Source organism: Ixodes scapularis, unplaced genomic scaffold, assembly GCF_016920785.2.
Source record: "Ixodes scapularis isolate PalLabHiFi unplaced genomic scaffold, ASM1692078v2 PGA_scaffold0__279_contigs__length_252992795, whole genome shotgun sequence".
Lineage (NCBI taxonomy): Eukaryota > Metazoa > Arthropoda > Arachnida > Ixodida > Ixodidae > Ixodes > Ixodes scapularis.
The window spans coordinates 180,065,671-180,078,220 of NW_024609835.1; positions in this window are offsets into that span (position 1 = coordinate 180,065,671).

A 12,550-nucleotide genomic window follows, 5' to 3' on the forward strand; every position below is an offset into this window, starting at 1 on the left:
AGTCCCCCATAGTGTGAGGAGATTGGACCATAAAACCGTACCCTTTCTCCACTCAACGCCTTCAGAGCGTTTGCTCTGCTAAATTGGAAAGAGGGAAGGACTTTGCGAGATAAGCGCGTTTTTTTTATTGGTGCAAATAACATTCTTTGAAGAGCAGTTGTTGTGTTTTTTCATGTCTCTGACTGCTGGATGATGATATCAGTCGGGTTCATGTTATAAATAATGGAGCAACTTGGCACGATGCAATGTTTTTTATCTTTTAAATGTGTCGTAAAAACGGCCACAAACATAACGAGATACCCAAGCGAAGCACAATATCGCGATACAAGAGATACATCGTAAATTTATTTCACTACTAAAATGCAAATACATTTTTCAAAAGTAGCTCGATGCAGACATACAGATACTCGAAAGTATCCGTATCGCGAGACTGCCCAGCCCTGCACTGCTTATACATCATACAAAAGACAGTGTGCATACAGATTCGAACGCGAATCACCACGAGATCCGTGCTTCGAATGCCGCATGGCAATGAAATTCAAGGAGAAAACATTGGCACGCGGCATTCGAACCGGGGAAGAAGAAGAAGAAAATAAATGGTGCTATGGAGAATTTGGCAGCCTTGAAATGGCGCCGGCTATTCCAAAACTTGAAGGTGATATGAACTAAGACCTAAAAACGTAATGAATAAAGAAGAAAAGAAATGAGTACGAAGTAAGAGCACAGGCCTGACACGACCACACCAGCACACACACACACAAACACGCGCACAAAAAAAAAAAAACGGTGCGTTACAGAACATTTGCTTCAAAACACAGCACAAAACAGTTGATGCTGTTTATGCATTTCTTGTCAGAGTGTTGCTTGTCTCATTTTCAGCTGGGATAGAGCATACCACTTACACTCTCGCTACATACTGTCACGCTCACTCACTTGTGCACATAGTTACAGATATATACAACCATAGGCGTACGGCATATGTCTGTACTTAATATTCGTATAAAAGTCCACTATCTTTTAAAAAGTCACAAATAATGTTTAGTGCTCTTTTGAGTGTTTGTCGGTTCGCCCAAGGGCCCAAAATCTTTGCCAAAGATAAGGGACGACTGTCCAATAGTTGAAGTCTAGTTTTCATTCGATTCCTTCCACTGGCGTAGCACTGACATTCTAAGAGGATGTGATTAACGTCCTCAAAAGGATCACAACATTTGCATACTGGGGTCACACGATGTGTAATTCGATGCAAGAAACTTCCAGTAAAAGCCACTTCAAGTCTTAATCGGTGCAGGAGAGTGTCGTATTTCCTTTTTGTTCCGGAGTATGGTGGAAATTTAAGGTCCGGGTCAATATGCGGAAGGAGAGAGTCGACAGATTTCTCAGTGAACCAGTGTCGTCGTGAATATTCCTCTCGGTAATGCCGAAGTAGTAGTTTGGCATCTGTGGGTGTGAAGATGGTTAGTTCTATTGCGTCATATATATAGGCTTCTGTAGCCAATTGATCAGCTTCAACGTTTCCAGCAATTCCACAATGCCCTGGGACCCATTGGAGACTTATCGAGTGTCCAAGACTCTCTGCATGGACTAGTGTCATTTGAATTTGATACAGTAAAGGTCCCAAAGAGGACCGCATATTTATACCCTTCAATAGTTCTAGTGCGTTCTTAGAATCTGTCAGTATGATCCAATTGTCTGGCTTATTAAAAGTGTCAATAAATGTCGACGCTGAAAATATCGCATGCAGCTCGGCCGTTGTTGAACAGACATGGTGCGAAAGCCGAAAGCATTTGTTTACATTAAACTTGGGAATAGTAAAAGCAGAGGTTGAGCCTCGATTTGATGTCGATCCGTCTGTATAAACATGAACAGCAGTGTCGTAGTGAAGTTGTATATGATCCAGGGAGAGAATTTTTGCCACAGTAGAGTCTACAGATGATTTAGAATCAATTTCAGATATGTCTGTTTGTATCTTCAGTGGCGGTATTGTCCATGGGGGGCGTTGTAAGTTAGGAAGCCAATGCACATGATTTGGTACGCGAATTGGCAATGTAATAAGAAGTTTGCGAAACTGGCATTGAATTCGTTGACGAAGAATGTCTTGACACAAGGGACGGCCACCGTCGTGTGTGGCTAGACGAAAGTAGTGTCGACATACTTCTTTAGTACGGAGGACAACCGCTGGAGGTTCTCGGGCCTCCGCGAATACGAGTTCAGTAGAAGTAGCCCGTGGAACACCTAAGCATATGCGCAGACTTCGTGCAATCATATAATTTAATCGCTTTTCTGATGTTGGTGAAATTCCTTGTAGAACTGGTATTGAATATGCGATTGTTTGTCGTACAAGAGCTGTATGGAGAAGAAGAAGACCGTCCGTTGACCCTCCCCATCTCGCACCCGCGATGCACCGAAGTACGTTAACGATAGCATTCACTTTTTTTTCGAGCATATCAATATGCCTCGACCATGTAAGAGAACAGTCTAGCACGACACCAAGGAATCTGTGCCACTTGACTCGCTCGATGTTTTGTCCTCGTAGATGGAGCTTAAACCCTTTGAGGTGTTTTCTAGTGAAGGGTAGAACTGCCGATTTTTTAGCTGAGATGTCCATGCCTCTTTCACGAAGGTATTTGCATGTCTCATCGAGGCCAGACTGCAACTGCAATTGTAAAGTTTCTGAAGAAGGACCAGATGCCCATATGCAAATATCACCTGCATACATCGAGATTTGGAGCGTTGGAGGGAGTCGCTGGGGTAATTCAGCCATGACAACGTTGAATAAAATAGGGCTAAGTACGCTACCTTGTGGAACCCCATGTTTTAACTCATGTTCCGCGCTGTTGCCTTCGTTTGTGGCTACAAATATTTTGCGATGGAGCAGGAAGTTTTTTATCCAACGTACAACCCATCCTCGCACTTTCAGTTGAATGAGTCCGTGCAGAACATGTGTGTGGCTCACGGTATCAAAGGCGCGATGAATATCCAAGAAGACTCCTATGGTTATGTTCCCAGATGCGCGCTCGTGTTCCACTGTGGTGACAAGGTCAAGCACAGAGTCAATAGTGCACCTCCTAGGACGAAATCCAGTCATTTGTTCAGGTAATACGTGATTGGATTCTAACCACCATTGAAGGCGCAGATGTATCATCTTTTCCAGAAGTTTCGCAACACAGCTAGTGAGACTTACTGGACGAAACGATTCTAGGGCTGCTGGGCTTTTCCCACACTTTAGTAAAGGAACAACCTTTGCCAGTTTCCATGAGTCTGGGAGAGTTTCTTTTTTCCAGACATCATTAAAGATCTCAAGAAGATTTGTTTTAGTTCCCGGACCAAGGTTTGCAAGTGCTTGATATGTTATTTGGTCATGACCCGGAGTTGTGCGTTTACTAATCGTCGCCAGTGCACCTTCCAGTTCGCGAATACTGAAATCACGATCTAGGTGTGAATTACTTGAGTTAATTTCTTCACCTATACTTTTAATTGCGGCTTCGTATGATGCGTAGTATTCAGGGGAGGTCATCGCGTCTCCCTGCTTTGTAAGTAGAGCGCAAAATTGATTTGCCACTGTCAATTCCGAAGTACCTTGTGACAGGGCCAAAGCTCTGAACTGTCATTTCTGAGTTACTGGTGATTTCAAGGAGCGTACTATATTCCACACCATTTTGATCTGGGTGAAAGGTGAAAATTTTCCACAAAGCTTTCTCCATCGGCGTTTAGAAAGTTTTTGCAAAAGCCGTTTCATTTTAGTGTGGATACGTTGGGCTTCATAAAAATCCTCTGTTCGTCCCGATCTTCTATATCGTCTTTCTGATCTCCGGCGAATAGCTCGAAGCTTCTCATAGTCACCGTTTACTCCGGCAGTCTCTCTTGGAACTCCTATCTTTTTTGTGGATTTTGTTAAGTTAGCACTGATCACTCGCTCAAAGTCTTCGACTGTCTGAATTTCTTCGAGTTGTCTGGTGTTCAGAAAACGAAAAATCTTCCAGTTCGTAAAAGCTACGCAATGATTTGGTTGTTTTGAAGTTAGCCGCGGGTGGTGAATGAGTATCGGGTAGTGGTCGCTGCCACGGGTGTCTATATCTGTGCGCCAATCCATGTCGTACGAGATGTCTGGAGTACACAGCCTAAGGTCAAGGCAGCTGGAGTATTTGGCTCCTTTTATGTATGTTGGTTAACCATCATTCAATATACTTATGTCATATTGATCGATAATATTTTCAATGAGGTTTCCTCTTTGGTCACAATGAGAGCTACGCCATAGTGTGTGGTGGGCATTAAAATCTCCACACATAACGTAGGGAGCAGTACGTCGTTTGAAGAACGAGTTAAATTCAGCGCTTGTCATCGAAATTTGTGGCTCTATGTAGATGCTCACAACAGTAAGTGTCATCCGTCCTACGCGTACTTGACAGGCAACATACTCTGGCACATCCGAAGTCGAGGAAAAAAGAAGTGTTGAGACTAAATCTTTTCGTATTCCGAGTAAACAGCGACTAGGACCTCCTGGTCGCGTAGATTTGTATAATACATAGTTTGCCAGTCGAAAAGAACTATCCACACGGGCCTCGGATATTGCAAGTATTGGGAAACAAAACTGAGCAACGAATTGTCTGAAGTCCCCGCTTTTGGTTCGTAGTCCGTTCGCGTACCATTGAAATATTGATGTGCGTTTATATACGTCAGTCATCAAAATGCCCACTCACCGTTAGACAATTCAGACAATTCGTTGCTCAAAACTGAGCAACGAATTGTCTGAAGTCCCCGCTTTTGGTTCGTAGTCCGTTCGCGTACCATTGAAATATTGATGTGCGTTTATATACGTCAGTCATCAAAATGCCCACTCACCGTTAGGCATGTAGACTTAATAAGCGGTTCCATCGTTAGCAAGGCTCGAACTTCTGGTAGATCATTGGCGTTAGGCAGCGCGTTAATGAATGCCTTGAGTGCAGCAAAAAGCATTGGAAGCACAAGTTGGCCAATGTCTACACGTTGTTCTTGTCTATTTCTCCGCGGAGCAGATGAAGCGGATACTGGTTGACTGCAGTTTGTTCTTGTGATCGATGTTCCTGGGACATTTTCTTTGGTAGGCATTTCCGCTGTGCTAGATAAAGCAGTTCGGTGGGCGCAGCTGCACGAGCCATGAAGTTGCGATTTGCCATCACTAATTTTTTCCTTGTTTTTTTTCGATGTGTCCTTCACAGCATCGCGGTATGTGACCTTTTTGGCTGCCGTGTCGTTCAAGCTTTTCAAGCACGGCGGGGGACGCACAACTTCTGGGTTCAAGATCGGTGCTTTAGTGCGGACTTCTCTACCGTTCAGAAGCTCTCTTTTACGTGTGGTTGAGGCAGCCTTCTTGATTGGACAACCAGCAAATGCGGCAGAGTGTCCTCCGCCACAATTTGCACATTTCGGCTCTTGTTTGGAGGTGCATTCCTTGTGGTTGTGGGCACCTGCACACACCTTACAACGGGTTGGGCCACGACAAAAATTTGCTATATGACCGTACCTTTGACACTTAAAGCATTGCACTGGAGGTCCAAAGTACTCGTCTACCGGGTAGCTTGTGAACCCCAGCAAAATTCTTTGGGGCATTGCACGATCTGGACGAAAGTGCAGGAGGACGCTCTCTGTTTTCCGTGAAACAGTGTTACCGTCGTCTTGTCTTCGGTAAGACACTTGGCGTTGAACGGAGATGACTCCGAAATCTTTTAGATATTCCAGTAATTCATCGTCAGAATACTCCAGAGGTACTCCCTTGATCTTGCCAAGGTTCCTGGAGTACGAGTTAGGCACACTCGTTGTCACTTCAATGGCGGAAAGGGATGTCACAGCAAGGAGCCTGTTTGCCGATTGAAGTGAAGCGACGGAAACAGTCATGCTGCCATCCTTGTTGACTCGATGGGAGAGAAGTTTTTCCTTTGTGATGTTAAGGATCTCGTTGGCTATTGTGTTAGGATTCACTCTCCAGAATGACTGCTCACTTGTGATTGGTTTGAACACCGCCGGTATTCCAGCAGGGCGATCTTTCTTGTACGATACCAGAGTGAATGGAGCTTTGTCTTCATCCACTTCAATGGCGTCGTCTACTGAGTAGCATGTAGTTTTATCGTCGTCAGATAACTCATCTTCATGATCAGTCCGCGGTCTTTTAGCGGGGCATGGAGTCTGTGTGCCGGGGGTAATCGCTTGGGTTCCCGCTGCAGTAGTACTTTTAATGGGAGCTGTGGACTTTGACAGACCTTGAGATCCGTCCTCGGAGTGTCTTGGAGAAGGTTGAGCCATGTTTCGGGTCTCCTGACCACCAACTATGAACCCCGTTGTTTCATGCAGAGTCGATGGTACATATCCTAGGGATGGGCACCGCCCCCGGTAGCTCACCGTTGGGTGCAGGTCAAGCAGTCGACGGCGAGTATCACGATGAACACAGATGTGGTCTGGATATAGCCGCCAAGTCTTGCCTAAAGGTATTTCAAGAGGAGCCAAACAGAAATCGTTCCGATTTAGCACACGTCGTCTTCTTCCAATCTCTCGAACCGGGGATATTGCATTGACTCGTGTTTGCAGACTGTCTTTTGTATGGTGTAGGAGAAGTGTGACCCCGGCTTAAGGAAGTTTGCCGACGCTGTTGCTCTCCATAGTAGCGTTGGTAGCCAGTATCGTAACCACCGATCGAAATCCAGTGTCACTGCTGGACCGAGCACGCATGCCGGGTGCATGCCTCTGCGACGCGACGTAGGCCTAAATATTGCGAACTGATAGAAGCACGAGCGTCACGATAAAAAAAAAATGGTGGTGCCTATTTGCGAGTTTTTTTGTTCTTTTTTGTCTCGGTGAAACAGGAAAGGAAGACAGTCAGTAACAAGGTGAGAACGGCAGGGAGGAACTTCAGCTGTGGCGCATCCAGCGCGAGCTTCCCACGTTCGACAGCGCTTGGGCGTCTTGTGAACCTCGAAAGCAAGCGCGCAGCCAAAGCTCGCACCGATACATCGTGGAAGTCGTGTGTTCAGAAGACTTTTCGTTTTCATTTTGTCCGTAACTATAGCCGAAAACGGCGTCGCAGCCACGCGCGTATACCCGCTTTCGCCAGCATAATTTGACTATACACGCAAAGCCTCCTATTCTTGACAGGCAAAACTGTAAGTGAAAAATCCGAAAACAAAAAGTGTTTTAACATAACTGCAGTATTCAAGCGAGTAAACATTAGGATGATGTAATTTCATCATCAAAATTTAGAAGCTTAATTGAACGGGAGGTGTTCGTTGCTTTAATAAGCGAGAAAAAACCCAGTCATACACTGTTAGCAAAAATAACACGCCCAGACGTGTAAACCGTTGTCCCATAGCGGACATGTCGAAACGTGTTCGTTTTACACGAGGCCATCTGTGTTTTTCGTCTACACATGAGTTGCTGTGTAAACTTAACACGCTACACCGTGTCTGCCTTCCGCAAAACCGTTTCGAGCGTGTTCCTTATGAAGCATGGCGGCCAGCGGCCGAGAACAGGCGAGAGACGAGCCCAGCGAGCCGCGGGCCTTTCAGCAGAATTGAAAGCACACAGGGCGCGTTAGTTCTCGTTCGATGTCTTTTATACACCGTAAAGTCTCCAAGCGGCGGACGTAGCTACTTGCAAAGGTACGTACGTGTGTTGTCGGCGGTCGGCGGCGTCAATAGCTTCAACGAGCCGCTAGACAAAAAAAAAAAAAAAAAAAAAAACGAATGCCGAACTCACATTTATAAATAACTTGAGCAAACTATTTAGAATCGGGCGGTAACTTGCGCCACCTATCGAGATTTCTAGCAGCCTGTTTTTTAAAAAAAGACGAGTCTGTTAACACTGGGAACGACCACGGCCACACAGCAACCCTACATACAACGCAGGCAACACAGCACACAGCTACACGGCACCGACATATACACAAACACAACAACCGACTCAACCATTGGACTCAACTCCCGACACTTCCTACTCGATATCCATTTCTCCCCGCGGCGCATATAAGCTTGACACGTGCGGGTGAGCTTTTTGGTCACTGACCATTACAGATTTATAGAAGAATACACAAAACACGGCGCAATGGACAGCCGTGTGTTAGAACTGTTTGCATTTAAAAAGTATGGAGGCAAAATCTATAATGCTAGTCCGTTGCAATAAATAATGATATGTTAACAATAAATCTTAAACCGGTCATGAAAAAGTTCAAAGATTTGTTATTTTCTTGCTTGACCAGTGTTGTGAGCAGTCCGACTAGCATGAATCAGATAGAAAAACAAATTATTGGGATTTTGTCATTACGTATACAATAATAAATGAAAATGATCCTTGCGCAAAGCATTTTTTATATATTTTTGTTAAGGACATCCGGACATCCGCCCAACACTTCACTTCCGCTAGTTGCAGCAGTTGCAGTACGGGAGCAGACGCCTTCACTTTTGGGGCGTTTTGATGCAGTTTGTTGTCGTATGTCATGTCGGTGTCGAGAAGAGCGGTGGGGCTTGGGAGTTTGTGACCGGTGTTATTCGTGAACACTGGTGTGGGGCGCTGATGCGTCTTTTTTTTATACTGCCACCACCCCGAACTTTGAAGATACACGGGCCCGTAGCAGTGTATTATGCTGAATCGCGAGCTCCTTCTCTGTTGACGTCGCTTTCCTGGTACCACTCGTGGATACTGCAAGCGTTTAAACAGTGTGCACCGTCTCGCCTACATCCCCGGTGACGTACTCGACCTGTTGAAACTTATTGCTTCCGTCATTTTAGAGTACGCAAGGCAGATATCTCGTTGTTCTGGTTTCGGTTATAAAAGCAAGGCAAAACGCTCGTAGTTCCCGCCCTCAGTACACGTTGGACATCTTCCACACTTTGACACCGGATAACTGAATGAACGAGGATTTACATTCACTTCCGAGGTTACTCTCGCCGCTTCCTCACTGTTGAGCAGCAGGATGAGCTGGCGACAAGCCGCGGATGAAAGGCTGGAGCATCAAGAGCCCAAGCGCACTCGGTGCCGATGCGGGCGACGCGGGTTTCTGTCAACCGGGAGGCCAGCACAAACCGTGACCATTCCAGCTCTTCGTCATGACACGGTGTTGCAGAGAGCAGGGTAAAATACAGCTACACGGATCACCGAAGCAAACGACTGCTATCTTAAATCTTGGCTTGTGATTGCGCCTTTGTAGTAGATCATCTTATTCGTTTTGCTGGAGAGACGCAAACGACGGGTGTAACAAAATCACTTGCATATTCCGCATATCTCACAAAAGCATTTACCCTGTCACCCTGCGAAAAGCGCGAAACACGGAGTCCGCACCGTCCTAAGCTTCCCGTTTTTTACCTGCTTTAGAGCAGTTTGTACCTGCTAGTAGATATGCCTACTGAAACTAAAACAGGGCAGTGCCAGAGAGAAAGAGACAAAGTTGAGAAAGCTTGCTCGCTCTCTAATTTCTCAACTCTCAAGTGATTGTACCATAATAAATGCACCAACGCGTCTTCCAAAATAAAGAAAGAGCACTACGTTCACAACATAAAAAATGGTCTCAGTACATGCATCTATGGGCAGGTAGGAAACCTTGCCCTTATTTATTCACGCCGCATGATTGCCGCAACAAACTCGTTGCAGGACCGAATCCTACTCGAGCGGTGTGCGTCCCTATGCAAACGCAGTCCAACACGAAGCATAAAAAACGGCAGATTTAAGACAACAATCCGGAGTCCATTATTCAATTACAACATCGTAATTTTGTTGAAAACGCCCGCTGCTTCTTACTCACGGTATGTGTCGGGATACTTCCACAGTTCGAAACGGAACGAGGGAAGATTTACTTTTAAAAACGCTCGCTGCGTCCTCCCGGACCAGCTGGACCGGATCAGCTGACGACGACGGGACTGTACCCGTTGAACCTCCACCACGCAACAAACAATTTGCGCTCCGTGTTAAAAGCGTGGTTCAAACAGACCCGGAATACAAAGCACCGCACCACACACGACGAATGTTTCAGCTCTTTTTCGCATCGCCGGGTTGCACCAAACAGAACGAGATCGCCGAAGTCAACGCCGCGCTGTCGTGAACCTTGGCTTGTGGTTGCGAACTCGTGGACCCTGTGACTCCCTTCGCTTTCAAAGCACACACGACGATTACGAATGCTACTTTCCGTCTTCCAGGAACATCACAGGGGCACTTCTCCGGTCACGTCTTCACTATGTGCTCGCAAACTCCGAAGCTCTATGCGAAGCTTCTCGCGTCCCGTCAAACCAAAACAGTAGCGACGCCATGCGTACTTGCCAGATTTTCTCCGGTCAAACAAAAACAACGAAAGCCAACCGGCGCTTGCTTCCAGCGTACATCGGCGTTGCGCTTGCGCCGTGGCCAGATCGCCAGATCGCTTGCAGTTAGTATGTATGATCTCTATGCTTGCAGTTGAAGGTTGAAGCAAAAACGAAACCAACTGCAATGTCACGTGTTCACATCGAGGACACGCTTTTTATATCCATTTTAACTGTTTGGAACGAATAATTAGACCCATAACTTTATTTGTGGTGTCTAAGAAACTGTTATCAGGACCCCTAAACTAAATACAAACATGGGCGACATGAAGCAAGCCGCATTGCCATCGACCAGAAGATGGCGGCGAGCCCGGTAAGCGTGGGTTTCGCCAACGTCCTGCGACATGGCGCAATTGCTTTTGCTGCATATCTGTCTCCGAGACATGTTTCTTTCCGCGGCATTTGTCTCGACGGTCCTTTCTAAGTGTGTCCCCAAGCATTCCGGTGCTTCGATAGCCGGCAATGCCGCGGTCGTCGACGGGGGCGATGCGTGTTTTCGAGGTCGGCTACAGGGTTATGCGTGTATGACCGAACCAAAACACGTTTTTTACAAGCTCGCATGATTTCTGAACGAATTATCCGTTACTCATCGTGTAAATTTATGGTAATATGTGTAAATGGCGTGTTTTTCACCCCAAATATTCGCCAAATACACGGGACTTGCTAACAGTGTATGCACCGAAACCTACGATGTCGCTGGCAGGAAGGCCTTTATTAGAGCGGTCCATGCGCAGCCCACTCTAAGTCCCCAGGGTAGCTTTTTTTTAATTTTTTTCTGCCTCATGCTGCAGTATTATACTAATGGACTCGGAGAAATAGCTTCCTACTTCCTTCAACGTGCAAGTGTGAGCTTACTGTCGCTCTATTATATACTTCATTTCGTCTTAAAGCATGGCCTAGAGCTAGTGGAAAAACAAACACCAGCGCACTCACTAAAAGCGCAATGTCACCACGTATTCTTCGCCCTTGATTGAATCAGTTGACAGTAACACACGCAGTGAAACTCGAACTGGACCTTGACCTGGAGCTTCTCAGCTTGATTGGCATCATTACATCGTAGCACGTGCGCAGAGTTCTCCGGTGGAACCAGTCTCACGCTTGGATGTGAATTCCAAACAAAGTGAGGAGGTTCACAAGAACATTTTCTAATCTTGCGAGGTCAGAAGGATGTCTGCAGATTTCTCACAATACATCTGCGCCTACCCACCTTCCACGTCCGCAGCACCACATAGCCAGCTTATTGATGAGATTTGATGAAAGGAGGCGCTTGAGTGTTAATTAAAGCTGACGCGGTAATCAGAGGGAGCTCGCAGGTGATCACGCCGACAAGGCAATCCAAGGGCGTCGTAATTTTTCCCAAATGATATCGAATCGTTTCTCGATTGCATTTTAATGGAACCTGTCATGAGCGCTCGCATCGACCGCGTCCGTCTAAGTATTGACCCGTTCGTCTGAGAACACACACGGCCCGAACTGGCAAACGAGCCGACGAGAGCGGTCCTGGAGGACATCCAACGCAAGAACTGCGGAGATACACTTCTTCGCACCAAAGACCCCTTTGAAGAGTCACGTGCCAATTGTTAGAAGGTTTGAACCACCGCACAACGGTGTACCAACCGACAACCCGTAACGTGCAAGTCCTTACATAAGATGAAATGTAATTAGTAACATTTCTATACTTCGTTCCGTTATACGTCAGGGCGTTGCCAGTGCTAGGAGCCAACCAGAAAATAAAAACATCGCAGAGGCACAACGTCACTGTGTTCATTACTTTTTTTGCATGTGTTACTGCTTCCCAATCTAACCAAATGTAGGCATATTCCACCATGACATGGCAATTGTGGTTCACGTGTATGTGTTTCCTGTTCGCCATTGTAGAGGAATTCCACAGTTTCTAACAGTGGACCGACTTTCGAAGTGGGTGTATGCGGCGAGCAAGTGTTCCATAATGCGTCCAAATGCGTCTTTGGAGCATCGGCAGGCAAGGAGGAGCACGCCAATCAAATAACAACATGTAGATAACACGCAGAGAATGCGAGATGAGAGCGCTTTGGGCAGTGTTGGACAAAATACTCGATAAAAGTATTTAAGTTAAGTTACAAAATACCGGCTTCATAAAGTATTTAAGATACCACTCGAGTTACTTTCACGGTAAAGTATCTTAAGTAGAGTACAAATACTCGGAAAGGTAATTCGATTGCTTTTGAAGATACTTCCGCGTTGATTAATTTATATCG